Source organism: Bos grunniens, chromosome 27 (genome assembly GCF_055505025.1).
Source record: "Bos grunniens cultivar Pamir isolate PY7600 chromosome 27, Bosgru_T2T1.0, whole genome shotgun sequence".
In the NCBI taxonomy this organism is placed as follows: domain Eukaryota; kingdom Metazoa; phylum Chordata; class Mammalia; order Artiodactyla; family Bovidae; genus Bos; species Bos grunniens.
Window position 1 is genome coordinate 15129375 of NC_141191.1, and position 16014 is coordinate 15145388.

The 16014-nt window shown below is 38.3% G+C and overlaps 1 protein-coding gene across 17 annotated transcripts in view; it reads left to right on the top strand.

Annotated features, from left to right (window-relative positions):
• The window catches only part of TENM3 (teneurin transmembrane protein 3), a 2452009-nt gene that overhangs the window by 2106630 nt on the left and 329365 nt on the right, over nt 1-16014 (top strand). For 4 of the 17 annotated variants that reach the window (XM_086379892.1, XM_086379895.1, XM_086379896.1 and 1 more), the window contains exon 1: nt 18-187. The exons of 11 other annotated variants lie outside the window; for them this stretch is intronic. The gene's annotated coding sequence lies outside the window, so the exon portion shown is untranslated. Of the gene's footprint in view, nt 1-17; nt 188-251; nt 506-1406; nt 1502-16014 lie in introns of those variants that run through there. 2 more of the 17 variants (XM_086379894.1, XM_086379898.1) reach the window with 2 other exon arrangements.

Here is a 16014-nt window from a genome sequence, read left to right on the forward strand (position 1 = left end):
TTAAGCGCCGCCGCCGCCCCCTCGGCGGCCGGGTGTAAACAGAGGAGCCTCAGCCTATCATGTCTGGCTGCCGCTCGCAGCCGGAGCCCCGAGCCCGGCGCTGTAACATGATACGCTCCAGACCGAGGCAACTTGGCAACGCTGGGCTCGGCTCCGCACGGCCACAGCGAGGGCGCGCCGCGGCAAGGTGGGTGAGCGGCGGCCAGGCGGCCCGGCGGCCTGGGCGGCTCCTCGCGCGGCTGCCCGCGCGGCTCGGCTCGATCGCTTGTTCGCGCCCGGAGACCGCGGCGGCGGCGGCGGCCGTAGAGGCGGCCGCGATCTCCTCCGCGGTGGGGTCGAGAGGGGAGGAGGCTCTCCGCGAGGGTGGGAATCGGGGCCGAGGCCACATTAGCATCCGAAATGAGGTGGCATTTTAACCCCTGAGGGGCCACCTTTTGGGGGGGTGGCGAGAGGAGGTGGAGGCTGAACTTTCTCCCGGACTCCTGAGCACTCGGAGCGGTTGCAGGTATAGCCGCGGGGAGCATGGAGTCTTTTGTTCCCGGGGATTTTTAATTAGGTGGCTGTTTTATGAGTAGTATCCCGCGCTCACCCGGGAGGGGAAGCTGGCATTTTTCCTGCCTTCGGTGACTTTTGCGGTGTGCGGTGTTGAATTCGTGGGGGCGCGCATCTTGAGCTCGAGTGGTTTTGGATAATTTATGTCTGTTGGGTTTTTAAATCTGCATTGAGCCGAAATCAGTCAGTTCTTTGGTTTCCTGAACTAAAATCCATCATGCCAGTGGTTTCATGGGAGGGGTGGAAAGGCACAAAATCATCCGGCTAGTAATGAAAAGAGCAGTTTTTCTTCTGCGAAATAGCGTGTGAATTTTGCCACGAGAGGGTTTTTGCAGGGCAGCCTTTAAAACAAATCCAACTTTACCGTTGTGCTTCAGTGCAGGTTACTCCCATGGAAGAATTAGTTGGGAATGATTTCTTGGGGGGGGGGGGGGGCGGTGGCGGAAAAGCTTGCACACTATCTATTGAAGTAAAATTCATTGCCCCATTTATGTATGTGTTTTACTAGAATAAAACAAAGATCTGTGGCAGCTTTCAGAATGATAAGTCGGATTTCCAGCCTTGCCCTGTGCTGGTATCTTTGCCCCCTCTGGGATATCTCCTAAAGGATATGTACAGAAATGTGTGCCTGTGTCACAAACTCATTCTGTCTTGTGAAAGCCTAGTATAATCAAATTCAGTGCCTTAAGATGGTGTAGTTGAAGATTTGATCCCCTTCCACTGAAGTGGAAATACTTTCAGTAATTGAAAGCAGATTCACGTCTGGAGTTGTACAAGCCAAGGTTTTCATTTTTAAAATAAACCTTTTGTTCTCTGGTTTTTCAGTGTTTCAGAAAGCCATCCAGAGACCTCTGTGTGCTAATTGTTAAAGTAGCCCTTAAGAAACGGATTGAAATTATCCAGAGAAGGCAATTGAGAAATACAGCTAACTTACTGAGCCTCCCTCCTGGTAGGAGACTATTTTAGTGCCACACATTTTCTTCTTTCTGCGGGTTCCCAGGCGTTAAGAGGCAACTGCACTGTTCAAAACCCCCAAACCCCAAGTAAGAGTCTGTCAGTTTTAAGAGGTTAAAAAAACTTGAGAAATGTTGGTGTTATCCCATTATATGCTGTGGGTTTACACAGTTTGATGATAAATTTGAAATCACGTGTGAAGTATGTTTCATTTGAAAGGAAGCTGATTAACCGTTAGAATGAAACTTACAAAATATGATCACAGGTTATTAAACAGGTTCCTTTCTCAGCTTTGGAGGCTAAGTGTTAAAAGCTTTTAAAAATTGACTACTGAAGACTGAAATTAGGATACATTGTAGACAAAGAGAGATTCACTTGATGTCTTACTAGCTGTAACGATTGAAGAGGATGGTGGTATATAATATTGATACCTTCCTTCTTTAGGATAAGAAATCTGAAATGAATTGTGTAATTATGAGGAAAAAGTTAGAAGAGTTGTACTTTTAACAATGATAATCGAGATCTGGGAAAGAAAAAAAAAGAAGAAAATCGTATTCCAAGTGTTTTTAATTACTACATTCTTAAACCTATTTTGGTGATTGTTAATAAGATGTGAATGGGCGTATTTACAGAGTGTAACCTGGCAGTTTGGTTTCTTAAAAATACTTGCTAAGTCTGGATTTTATCTGATTTTCTTGTCTTCTCGATTGTTAATCCTTTGAGCACGTTAAAATATATAGGATGTGAATAACTTGGTCATGGTTTAAATGATGTTCTTTGTGAACATGTCTCATGTTAGAGTCCTCTTTTTATAAAATCAGTATTTAAAAGACTCAGCAAATCTTTATCAAATAAAATCTTAGCTACATTTCCGTTGTGTCGCATCACATTTCAGTGGCCTAGTGTGTGGCATAATAGAATTTAATTTTCCTCAAAGATCGAGAAAGAGGAACTCAACTTCATATGGACCTTTGCAGATGTCTGAACACTGATTTTCAGTGTAGGAGCCCTGTCTAAACATTTCAACTCACCCTTTCTGTGACTTCTCTTTACTGTTAGTTTTTATGTCCTTATGTATTTTTACTTGCTAAGGGATGTGCACAGGATCTTCTGTCATCTGAAATAACATATTCAATTTATCACAGGATTCCTTTCTTTCATAATGTAGGGAAGTGGCAAAGGAGGCTTGTCTAAATGCAGTGATCTTGATAATTAATGCCATAAAATAGATTAAAATGCTGTATTCCAGGTATTCATTTCCTTAAAAGGGCCACCAGAACAGCGTTGCTAAGCACCCGTCACTATTGCAAGTAACAGAAAATGACCCAAATTAAAGAACCTGTTCTAAGCTGTATTCTTGCATTTTCTAAAGTGTATTTCAAAAGGTTTAACCAGACTCATTCAATTAGTGGAGGAAAAAAGATCTATTTTCAGTTCTGATCAGCAATTAAGAGATTGGGCTTTGGAGCATCAGCCCCTTTATAATTTATTTTATCTTCTAAACTTTAAACAATTATGGATAAAGATTTTTAACAAACCACCTTTTTGACAATCTAAACCTAAATGCTAAATGTAGAGCAGTATATTTCTTTTAAATTTTAGTCTAACAGTAGTTTTTATTAACTTTTCCCTCTTTTTATAAAAGTTTACATTTTATGCTAGTAGGTATACTACTGCTTTACCCTGGATTTCTTACTCTTTGGGCAAATATGTGTATGCACACACATGAGTACGTACCTGTGTAGTTTAAAGTGTAAGTGGAGTTATTTGATCTTATCCTAGATATGAGTGCTTTCGCACCAAACACTTGAGAAATAAAATGTTTAGATATTGTGCATTTGGTACCATGAAGGAGACAGAGTGATATGTCGAAGTGAGAACGTAAGTAAGTAAATCAAGGGCAGTAGGATTTTTTTTCTAAGCATAATGTTAGCTGTACCCTTCTGGGTTAGCCCACAGCTTCTACAGTTAGAGCTAAGCCACAACTATTGGAGTGTTTAATGAGTTAGGTCTTCCAGTGACCTGGTTCTTAGCTGATTCCAATAGCAATCATAAATACAAGTTGAGGAACTTCCCCAAAAGGATTTGATGGATAAAGGCTGTTAGAGGAATGGGAGAGATGAGCCAGGGGTTCCCAAAGGCTTAGATTAGGGTTATCAGCAAGTTTTTTGCTCTCACATTGGTTTGGACAAATCCATGGGCTTCCCTGGTGGCTCAGAGGTTAAAGCGTCTGCCTGCAATGTGGGAGATCTGGGTTCGATCCCTGATCAGGAAGATCCCCTGGAGAAGGGAATGGCAACCCACTCCAGTATTCTTGCCTGGAGAATCCGTGGGCAGAGGAGCCTGGTGGGCTACAGTCCACGGGGTCGCAAAGAGTCAGATACGACTGAGCGACTTCACTATCTTTCTTTCTTTCAAAGCATATAAACGTAGACATTGTTATCAATCTTAAGTGATTATATATAAAATGATTCCATATCCTCAAATACTGAATATTTTAAAGCCAAAATGACACTTGATTCTGTTTTCTAAAAGAGGTGTTTTATAGTAAATACTCATGATAATTTAGTTTTATCAACTTGCTTGGCATTACAGATTTCGGTAGTAATATATAATATAAAATAGATGAGATTTGTATGACTTTTGTTGTAGTTTTCTCTAAAATGAAAATTTATTATAATATTTATGTTTCAGGCCTTTCGACATGAAATCTCAGTTTAGGTATTTGGTAGGTGGTATTTGTTTTTTGACATGTCAAAATTGGTTTTCCCCCGTAGAGATCAACATTTTGATGTGTTGAAATGATTAGGTTATGTATATTTTTAGTAAACCTTGAAATTATACATATGTTAAGATTTAGAAGAAACCACTTGTTTGAAAATTAGTGTTTATATGTTGATTTAGTTAGAAACCTAGCTGCTTAGTTACCAATCCTGTATATGTAAGTTTTAAATTATCTACTCTTACTTTTTACTACAAAAGGATGGAAACAGCGACATCTTTGGTATCACAGAAACCATTTATGCATGGATATTACTGATGGGAAATTTATTTCCCAAGGGAAGAATAATAATTGAAAAGTGTACACAAATATTTGAGGGCTCATCACATTTAAATAATAGTTCAGTTTGGGAAACCAGATGCTATGCTATTTTAAAAAGTTTCCCTGTTAAATGTTATTATTCCCCTCTCTTAAATAGTTTCACATAAAAGTCTTATTTTGTACATTTAGAAGCCAGGATGTATTACAGAGTATTCCAAAATGACTAACAAAAGCTGATATAGAGCAGTGTTTGCATTTTTTCTATTCAGACATCTTGATCTGAAATTTTAAAAAATTAAAATAATGTGTGGATGTTTCCATGGCACTTTGTCATGTTCGTTCCAGCACAGCTCCTTTTTTCCATAATCTTAAACTTTCCGGAGGGGAGAGAGGGAATCCGCTTCTTGAGACCTGTAAAATAGAGCCTGGAACTCTTTTTAAGCTTTTTATGTGAAATAAAGCAAAACTTCTGTACATAACAAACTTATCACTGTTAACCTTTTCTAATTATTTAACCATTATTTCATTTTACCTCCCGCTTAAAAATTGTACATTAGTGAAGTCGACACCTGGCAGTGTTCTTAAAAGTTTGTCTTTCAGTTCTTGTAGTAGTAGGGGGTAGTACCATCTCCTTAATTGTCTTTGTTCAGGGAAATGCTGAAAGGCCAGGGTAGTTAAACAAGGCCATTTGGATTTGTGAGCTCGAAGTCAGATGCAAAGTCAGAAAGCGGTTAAATGCATTATCATCTTATTGAGCCCACCATCAGTAGAGTGACCTTGATGGAGGGAGAAAAAGCCATTGGCTTTTTTATGATGGCCGCCCCTGCTTGGTTTATCACAGACACATCGTCACATCCCACTTTTCCTGTTGCTTCTTTGTTTTTTCAAATATTGTTTCCTCTCATCATGGGCAGTCCAAGGGAAGGGGTATGTTAAAAATTCACTTCTTTTTTATTGATAGTAGATTTTCCTTCATACGTTCATCTCATCTGTTGATAGGTATGGAGATATTCCTTCATTAAAAATTAAGGTGATCGAGCTGACTGACCGTTCTGTATTTGCTTTTAAGGATCTTTTAATGGTGATGATTAGTCTCTTTGCAAAGAAGCTGCCATTCTGCTACTTTAAAACTGTGTCTCAGCTATTAAAAGGAGAGACTTGCCAACCTCAATTTTAGCAGTGGGAATCATGTTTGTTTTAACAAGTGCCTAAGTATGTTGACTTGATCCGTCTTCAGGTTTTAGTAGTTCTGTTGCTGCTGTTCTGGACTCATTACTTCCCTTAAAAAAGGCAAGACCAAACCGGAAGATTTATAGTTTAGATTTGTTCACTTTATGGCGAAGATTTTCCTTGTGATGTCTTTTATGTCAACTCCATTAAAATGGAATTCTAGCATCAATATTTGAACAAGTATTGTTCACTAATAGGAAGAGTTTTATTAAATGCAGTGCAAGATCTAACATTTCTGGAAATGCCAGTTAAAGCAATTAAGTGCAGCATACAAGATTGTTTTCCTAGGCAAAGGGCCTTAAACATACCGATTGGAGTTCATGCTTTACTTTTTGCTGTTTATTAAGTTAATCAGACTAAGTATAACTCTTATCATAAAAAAGAAAAAGGTGGGCCCATTAGCAAAATTCCTAGAATACTATTTCAAACTTGGTTAGAGGTATCACCCTACCATCACGCTATGAATTATGTAACACTAAAAATCACCAAAAATAGTACCATCAGGCAAGTCACATTTTCTTGATCGCAAAGGATTATGTCTTTAAGGATTTTTAAAATTTTGAAAACGAAGATGCTGAATTGAAATATGTTTAAAATGAACCCCCCCCCCACCACCACCCACCGCACACTTCTCTTTACTCTGATCTCACAGTCAGGACCTGAATTCAGGCTCTTTTCCTCTCATGTGTAGACTTTTTCATCAGCCTTCTAACCTGGTTTCCCTGCCTTCTCTCTTTTAATCCAACCTCCACACTATGATCAGCGTTGTCAGTTTGAGTCATACTTCCAAGCCTGGCACATCCCTGCCTAAAAATCTTTGTTATGCCCTTCGGGTTGGATCCAAATTTCCTTAGTATGTTTAATCAGGCCTTTCTCGTCATCCCTCCCTCTGCCTTTTCCACTTGTACCTTTCCATCCATGCTTCAGCAGTTTCACTTGGTCAGCGCCACTTACACCTCTTCCTGCCTTCTCATGGATCTTTCCAGATCCTACTTGCTGGGCATGTCTTCTCTGAAGCCTCTGCTCTTTGCCCCAGGTAGAGCTGGCTGCTGCCTGTAGATTTCCACGCACCTGGGACAGGTTTCTGTTACTACATACACATTATGCTGTAATTGTTTACAGCTCTCTCTCCTCCACTAGGGGGACGTGTTCTTTCAGGTCACAACTGTGTCTCACTCATCGATACCCATCTGCAGCTGGAAGCTGAGAAAATAGTAGTCATCCAATAAATGTTGTTGAATGCTTATTGAACGAGTATTTTAAATACAACTTCACTTCTTGGTAATGGAAGGTCATCATTATGCACATCAATTATCTTGTTCTCTGTAAGCATAATGGTTTTGTCTGAAGTTGGTAAGGGTTAAGTATCCATAGTCTAAAGCCCCACTTGGACAGTGTTTGCTATTACTTTTAGCTATCATTTTTGAGTCCTTAATCTATGCAAGATGCTTTATACATATCATTTCATTCTCACAAAATCCCTCTTAGGGATTTCTGCCTTGTACTGATGGGCAGATTCTTACATAGAAAAGTTAAATAAATTCAGCATTACACAGGTCAAAAATGGTGAAACAGAGATCTGAACGTGGGACTGTGTGAGCTCTGTGATTGCAGACCTAGTCTAGATATTACACTGCTGAGAATTTTTAATGACCTGTGTCGTTCATGTATAAGTTTTTAGATAGGTTTTTTCATTTTCTTCCCTTGTCATGCAGTCAGCTTTTGCTTCTTGTGGCTCAGCTGGTAAAGAATTTGCCTGCAGTGCAGGAGACCTGGGTTCAATCCCTGGATTAGGAAGATCCCCTGGAGAAGAGAACAGCTACCCATTCCAATATTCTGGCCTGGAGAATCCCATGGACTGTATAGTCAATGGGGTCACAAACAGTCGGACACAACTGAGTGACTTTGACTTTTACTCTGTCAAGAAATGGCCAAAGTTATTCTGTTGTTATAATTTTTGCATAAAATAGCAATGGAAAGGTTCTGAGCCAAGACTATTCTCAGAGCTAATTTTATTAGCTTTATGAGTTTTGGCCTTTCAGAAGCCTTTTTGGTCTAATGCCTCCATTTCTTTGCATTTCTGGTCAGATGAGAATTTGGGGTAGCTAAATTCCAATTAGGTATTAGGTGTTTGAGTGAAGCAGAATATTAATTTCCATAGTTAAGGACTTTTAAGAAAGCCAGTACACTGAATTAGAGTAAGGAAAAAATTTTGCTAACATTTCATGCATGGATACATGTGGAACTTAAACTCACTGATAAAATATTTGTGATTCTGATTTTTTAAACTGGTAAACATATCTAGTGGCACTCTCTTTTGGATGGGTAAAGCAAGGAAGATATATCCTTTGGAATATATATTTGGAGCAATAGCTAGTACACACTTTAATGTTTTTGTTACCAAAAAGTTAACAGGTCAGGCATGCCAGAAGGACCAAAAAGAAACTCCATATTTCTACTCTTTCACCCCATCTTAATTGACCTTAAGAACAACAGCAACAAAAAACCCTCATAAAATTAAAAAAAAAATTTTTTTACTAACTCCTCCTGTGAAATTGAACAGAATTAGAAATTTTGGGAACTGAAGAGAATCTTCAAGATTACCTAATCTGGACTACATATTTTATAAGTGGAGAAGCAAGTCTAATATTTGATTTCTTGTGTACTTTGTCCTTGTCTCTGTGCTAAACCTTTTCTATGGATGTTCTTTTTACCTCACCTTCAGAATGAGAGTTAAACGCTCTTACAAGCTCCATTTCAAAGAGGGGAAACGAGGCCTAGAGGAGTTATGTACATTGCTAGCCGCTGATGCTGGGAAAGATTAAAGGCGAAAGGAGAAGAGGGCGGCAGAGGATGAAATGGTTAGATAGCATCACCGACTCAGTGGACAAGAACTTGAGCAAACTTCAGGAGACTGGAGGACAGGGAAGCCTGGTGTGCTGCGGTCCCTGGGGTCACAAAGAGTCGGACACAACATAGCAACTGAACGACAACGACAGTTAGACGTGGTGCATGCGCCTACTAGGAGCTCCTGCTGTCCCTTGAGGATGATTTAGAAGGAAGTGGAACCCAGAATCCTTCCAGTCCACTCTGGCATTAAGACAAATTGTTATAACACCTCAGAACACCTGAAATATAGAAGATGGCTTATGAAGTATTAATATTCTTGCACGCTCAGTCCCTCAGTCATGTCTGACTCTTGAGACCCCGTAGACTGTAGCCCACCAGGCTCCTCTGTCCATGGGGTTTTCCAGGCAAGAATACTGGAGTAGGATGCCATTTCCTTCTCCAGGGGCTTTTCCTGACCCAGGATTTGAACCCACATCTCCTGCATTGGCAGGCAGATTCTTTATCACTGAGCCACCAGGAAAGCCCCAATAAATATTCTTACTCCCTATTTTATAGATGAGAAAATTGAGGTTTAAAGAGATTAAGTGATTTGCATAAGGGTATTCAGCTACTGAAGAATAACGGCTACTGAAGAATAATCTCAAATTTTATATCATCCTTTATTACTGAATTCTGCCTTCACTTTAAATGTCAAATTAGATTTTGTTATGACTTTGGTCCTAACTTTGCTTTATATGTAGCTTCTTTTACTGTTATAGAATAGAATTTGCCACTGTACAATGGTTCCTAAATATGGTCACCATTGAATGTTACTATTTCCATATATGTTCAAGGCAAATCTTGTAATTTATCAGCAAGTACTTATTGAAAGAGTATGTGTTTAGTGTTGTACTATTTTTAATCTTCCTTAGTTTTTTTTTTTTTTTTTTAGTGAACCATGATCATAGATGATCATCTGTGATATAGGTAATGTTCACACCTTGGTTAATATCCAGCAATGATTAGTATCATTGATTAGAAAATTAGTAGATAATGACTTTATTGACAATTCTACTCCCCATTTAATGGTTTATTTAATTGATGACTAATGCCTTTACTCTTAAAGGCTATTAACACATCAAAATGGTAATTATTGAACCTGGCAAAATGATAAATTATGTTTGTGTTGATTTATTTGTGCCCAAGGATACTCTGGTGGGTTTTTTTCCTTTTCTTTTCTTTCTTTGTTTTTTAAGTTTTGATCTGCTAAGAACTTCTGCTTAGGAAGTCAGATAAATGAGCATTGAAACCATTATCTGGTGGTATGACCTTGGAAAAGTTGGGAAAAGAGGGAAATAAACCAGATCAGGGGCTTCAAGTGGTGTGGATTGTTGCAAAAGTCCTGTAGAATTTCTTCAGTTGATTCAACATTCTTTAAAAAAAAGAAAATCAGACAAATGGTAATAAAACACATCATGTACAGTAAAATATACAATAAATATTTGCATTGTGTGCTCATGAGTTAGCTTATTTTCATATATTTGTCCTGCTTCTATGTGAATATTTGGATTTCTGTGAGGGTGTCACTGGTGAGGGAAGTTGGGGCTTCATGCTGGCTTTTTTGTTAATTTGACTTGCCTAAGGAATAGGAAGAAAAGACGTCCCCTGCAGAGCTAATCTGGGAAAGGAGGATCCTTTCTCACCGGCTTCCAGGGAAACGGGGCTTGTGCTGTGGAGCATGGATGCTTGCTACACCTATCTTTGGTGGTGATGGAGATTCTGAAAATGAAGGTGGTTGTGCTCATTATGAATAGATAATTACTGTTCTCAAGTTTCATCATAGTACCGTGACCAAAACTTTTTTGGAGCTATTCTTGAAATTGAGTTTATTTGCAAGGCACAGACAAAAGTAGTTCTTGTTATACAGGCATGTCTCATTTTGACCAAATACCAACTTAGCTAGTTTGACTGTTTACCTTTCTTCACGGGCTTGACAAACCAAAGTTTGGCTATTTCATAATATTAGATCTCAGAAAGAGAGTATTTACTAGAGATAAATATATTCCATGAGCCCTTTTCAAAGGAGGAATATCAACGTTATATTGAGATATGATTGCACTCGCTGAAAAAGGTGGTAAAGCCTGAGGTGGCCTGTATAAGGCAATGATTTTCATGTGGATAAATTCTAGTATTTTTTAAGATTTGAGTGGCATTACATTCAAGATAAAGAACTGAACCTTTAATGGGCAGAACAATTAAATATAGAAATTGAGAAACTAAAACTTTATAGTTGTTTCTAATGTATAACTGTTTATTTTAAACAGTTCTTAGACTTTTATAAACTACTAAGGCCTATAAATATGTGATAATAAGTTTGATTTCTTTAAAGTATATTTAAATTTCATGCATATTACTTCTCATACAGAATGCTAAACTCAGTCTTTACTTTTATGCTTCCAGTTAGAAATGGGGACTCAAGGTGCCAGGTCTTTCATAAACTGAAAAAAGATTATTTACTTTCATGCTCAGATATCAATATAAACACCTGGTTTATTTAAATGATGATTTATAATATTTATTTATTTCAGTATGCCTCAGTTTCTCAAGACTAGGCATTAGAATTGTAAATGTACAGTATCTTTCCACCTCAGTAAAGGCAGAACATGCATAGAATTAATATTAAACATTTTTACAGTATATCTATGGAGAAAGTAAGTTGGTAGTATCTTTTCATATAAAAAGCATATACTTGTATGTATTTTATAAAATGCATCTCCAGCCCCTATTTCTGAGAATATCTCAATTAACAATAACAAGATATCTACCTGAAAGTGCCTGGGGTCCAGTTTAGACTCTTAATGAGATGCCTCAATGGAAAGAGACCACTTGAAGATTTTATTAATCTCTGTAGTGTGGAAATGGAAACACTCTGAAACAGAGATACCTAGTTTTAAGGTCTGATAAAACCACCGTGACCCTAGTACAGAGAACCTTAAAACTGAGTAAAGTTAAATTTGAGACAAATTATTTCTCTGTTCTTAAATTCACCAAGAGTAAAATTCTGTATATATTAAGCTGTTCCATTTAGGAGAATTCTTCTGTTACATGTATTTTTTGACAGTTTGGTCACTCATAACCCAATTAAAGACAGTATCTGAGAGTCAGATGCACATTGTCAAAATACATGTCAGCCATGAAAATCAGCCTGCTTTAACTTTGCTGCTGCTGCTGCTAAGTCGCTTCAGTCGTGTCAGACTGTGTGCGACCCCACAGACGGCAGCCCACCAGGCTCCCCCGTCCCTGGGGTTCTCCAGGCAAGAACACTGGAGTGGGTTGCCATTTCCTCCTCCAATGCATGAAAGTGAAAAGTGAAAGTGAAGTCACTCAGTCATGTCCGACTCTTAGCGACCCCATGGACTGCAGCCTACCAGGCTCCTCCATCCATGGGATTTTCCAGGCAAGAGTACTGGAGTGGGGTGCCATTGCCTGGCCAAACTATTTGAGATGGCAAGCTGAAATACACAGGAAAACACTGAAGTTCTGTGCCTGAGAAGGACGTGTATCAAATACACATCAGTGGTTGCTTAGGGGCCGGAGGAAGGGAGACGGAGGAGAAGGATGGGAGGAGAGCTTGAGGGGTTTATAGCCACCTCTGTCACATTTCCCTCATAGCTCAGTTGGTAAAGAATCTGCCTACAATGCAGGAGACCTAGGTTCAATTCCTGGGTTGGGAAGATCCCCTAGAGAAGGAAATGGCAACCCACTCCAGTATTCTTGCCTAGAGAATCCTGTGGACAGGAGCCTGGTGGGCTGCTGTCCATAGGGTCGCATGGAGTCGGACACGACTGAAGCAACTTAGCATGCGTGCATGCATTGGAGAAGGAAGTGGCAACCCACTCCTGTATTCTTGCCTGGAGAATCCCAGGGATGGAGGAGCCTGGTGGGCTGCCGTCTATGGGGTCGCCCAGAGTCGGACACAACTGAAGCGACTTAGCATGGGTGCATGCATTGGAGAAGGAAATGGCAACCCACTCCTGTATTCTTGCCTGGAGAATCCCAGGGACGGAGGAGCCTGGTGGGCTGCCGTCTATGGGGTAGCACAAAGTCAGACATAACTGAAGAGACTTAGCATGCATGCATGCAAATATGATTGCACTCAATTGTATTTGATAGTGTACTTCTCACTATCCTCCCTGACTGTTAACTTTCCTCTTCAGTCCCCACAAAGCAAATCGTCTTTCTTGGGGATCTCCTTGATCTTATTTCTCTCCTACTCAGAAAATCATAGTGTTGTATTGAGAAAATATTTGAGCCTGATGGAAGGAATGGCAGAGAGAAGACATTGCAGGCTGAAGGAGGCAGGTGGGCAGAGCTGTAAAAGTTGGACGGATATTTGAGAAAATAATAACCTACTTGGAGCATGAAGTTCATGAAAGAGACATTTGGAAGATAAGGCTAGAGAAGTTGGATGAAGCCAGGATATGGAGGACCTTGAATCTTAGAGGAAAGGGTTTATTTTGATGTTCATTTGGGATCTGTTGGGAATTTGGCATAAAACACCTGTGCAGTATATTTGGGAGATCCCTCTGGTGGATAAATTGTAAAAGGGAGGTAGTAGGAAGAAAGAAACCAACCATGAATTTTTCTTGTTGCTGTTTTTAATTCTTGACTTCCTCTTGAATTTTACTCAATATAAGCTTCACAAAGGCAGGAGCTTCTGTTGAAATTGGTATCCTCGAGTGAGAACAGTGCCTGGCACTTGGCCGTGCTCAGTGAATACTTGTCGGTTTGAATAAACGAGAACACCAAGATCCAAAAAGATTAAGTGACTTGTTTGCATTTACACAGATAATCAATCATGACAGACCCAGAATTGAAAATTGCAGCTGATTTCCAGACTGGTGTTCCTTTGACTGTGAGATGTGAAGGTGTCCTACGGGTCATTTCCACCAGCATACCTTCTTCTTTGTTCCTTGTCTACTCTTTATTCCAGCAAATGGTTGCAGAGTATTTCATCTCTTACATACCCATTACAGCCTTCACAGAGCTCTTAATATGTTACTTTCATCAGATATAATTGTTTAAATTGTTTATTCTACTGCTTTTTTATTTTGGATGGTAAACTCAAGGTCAGAGACCCAGGTCTTCAGTTCAGGGTTTTGTTTGTTTCCTTGTTTTATTTTCCTGCAGCCCTCCTCTCCCAGAACACTTGTACTCAGAACACCTTTTTCTGATCTTGGAAGCTTGATGACTGACTAACCAACCTTCACATCTGTCTTTTAGTGCAAGTTATTGAGAAGTTACAAGCATACAGTTGAAATTATTTTTGTCGTACTGGAAAAGGGCCACTTAAAATTTGCTGGATGTTTTGTTAATAGTTGAAGCAAGTAGTGAAATGAAATTTTTAAGGATTTTCTTGCTCTCCACTCAAAGCCATAGTCTTGTAAATTTAAATAACTGGTTTATCATTTTGCAACTTGAAAAACATTCACTGTCTGATTCTGTGAGACCACCTTGAAATAAGATGCCACAAAAAGAGAATTATTGTATGAAACCTTTGTAAAGACTAATGAGAAGGCCAACTATTACGGCCTGACTTTTACTCAGTAATATTGAAAAGTCATTGCCTCTGTAGTCAATGTATTGCTTTATTTTAGGAGAATAGTATAATTGGTGGAGTACTTTAGTCTAAGTATCTCTTACTTGTATAAGTACTTTGCTATAATGTCTTTCCCTGAAAAAAAGTGTTACTCATTAAGTGTAATAGAGGCTCTTACTATGATTAATAAAATGTTAAGGGATAAATGTTCTTAAATAGACCAAGAAATTGCCGCACTTTTATAAACATATATAATTGTCAGTGAATCATTAACCTTTAGATATAGAGATGTTTCCCTCACAGTTGAGAGGAAAGAAGGTAGGAATACTGTACTCGTGAAATGTGAGTTTCTCCAAAATGTGGAGTATTCATTATGATTCAAAGACATCCTGAAATTATGTAACTTTCCAGATTTAAAACTTTCTGGAGAAAATTTCACAATTCATTTCAAAAATGAATTAAAACTACTAAAATATGAACAGGCTTATGCTGAATATGGCAGTGATATGTATGTAGTTCTACAGTGTATTAATTTAGAATTTTTAAAGTTGAAAAATTCCAGAGTGAAAACACTGAGGCTTTTTATGCTACTGAAAGATGATTTTAGGAGAAATGTGTGCTTTGAGATAGGTTTTCTGAGAGAACTGTAAGTCTATATGGTATTTATTAGTTGTTATCTTATAATCTTATTACCTTGTAACCACTTCATGTTATTTTGCATGTAAATAAGATTAATATAATTTGTATTTTTGTTTGTTGATGTAGCTTTTTGAATATCCTTCTCCTCCTCTCATTGCTCAATATTACCTGCCTGGATGTGTTTATTCTTTTAATGCTTACTCTCTGAATTAACTAGGTTTTAGTCTTTGAAAGTCCTTTGACAGATTTTAGAGACAGACTTTCTGAGATAATGTCACTGAGGTTTTTTGGGGGGTTGGGGCAGGGGAAGGGCATATTGATTCATAAGTCTTAGGAGAGTTGAGTAAAATGATCTACATAAGCCATTAAAGTTATTTTATAGTAATTAAGTCTTTCTTAAGGAAAGAGCTTGAGCAGAGTGAAATAAACGTTCGCAGTGGTTTTATACAAATTACTAAAGTAAGACACTAAAATGTTTTGGGAGCAAATAAATATTTGCTGAAATCTTAGAGAATGGGACATTACTCTTCTGGCTTTTTAATTGTAACAGAACCCTGCTAGAGTATTTAGCTTAGTTTACTAAATGTATATTTAGTAAATACATATGTATTTAGTAAAAACTCTGTGTTGGACATCAGTGATTTGTTAATATAAGATGCAAAAAGCTCACTAATAATAAATATGCAGGATGGAAAGAAAATAAAACAGTAAGTAGTTCTTGTAACACTTTAGTGCTTATAACACTTCAATAAATATTGACCTTTTAAAATATTGTTCCTTTTAAAATTATTCATTTTAAAACAAATTTTTTGTTTGTTTTAAATTTTCTGTTTCTCATATTAGAGGCCAAAGTTAGATCCAGGTCTCAATCTGTATTAAACTTTACTAAACAGAGACAAAGCTAAATCATTGTTGAAGGTTGGATCCAAAATATAATACTGTCTTTGAGTAGTGGTATTAGGCTGCTGGGCTGATGTCTTAGTTCATATTTTAATGTAAATCACCAAAGAAGAGATCAAAACAAAGCACTAGCCCAAGAAAGAAGTAATTCTGCATTAGCTGTGTTTTTAGGCATTTGAGGGTGAATTAATTTCCTAGGGCTACTAAGAAAAGTTATTGCAGACTGAGTGACTGAAAACAACAGAAATTGTCTCATAATTTTGGAGGC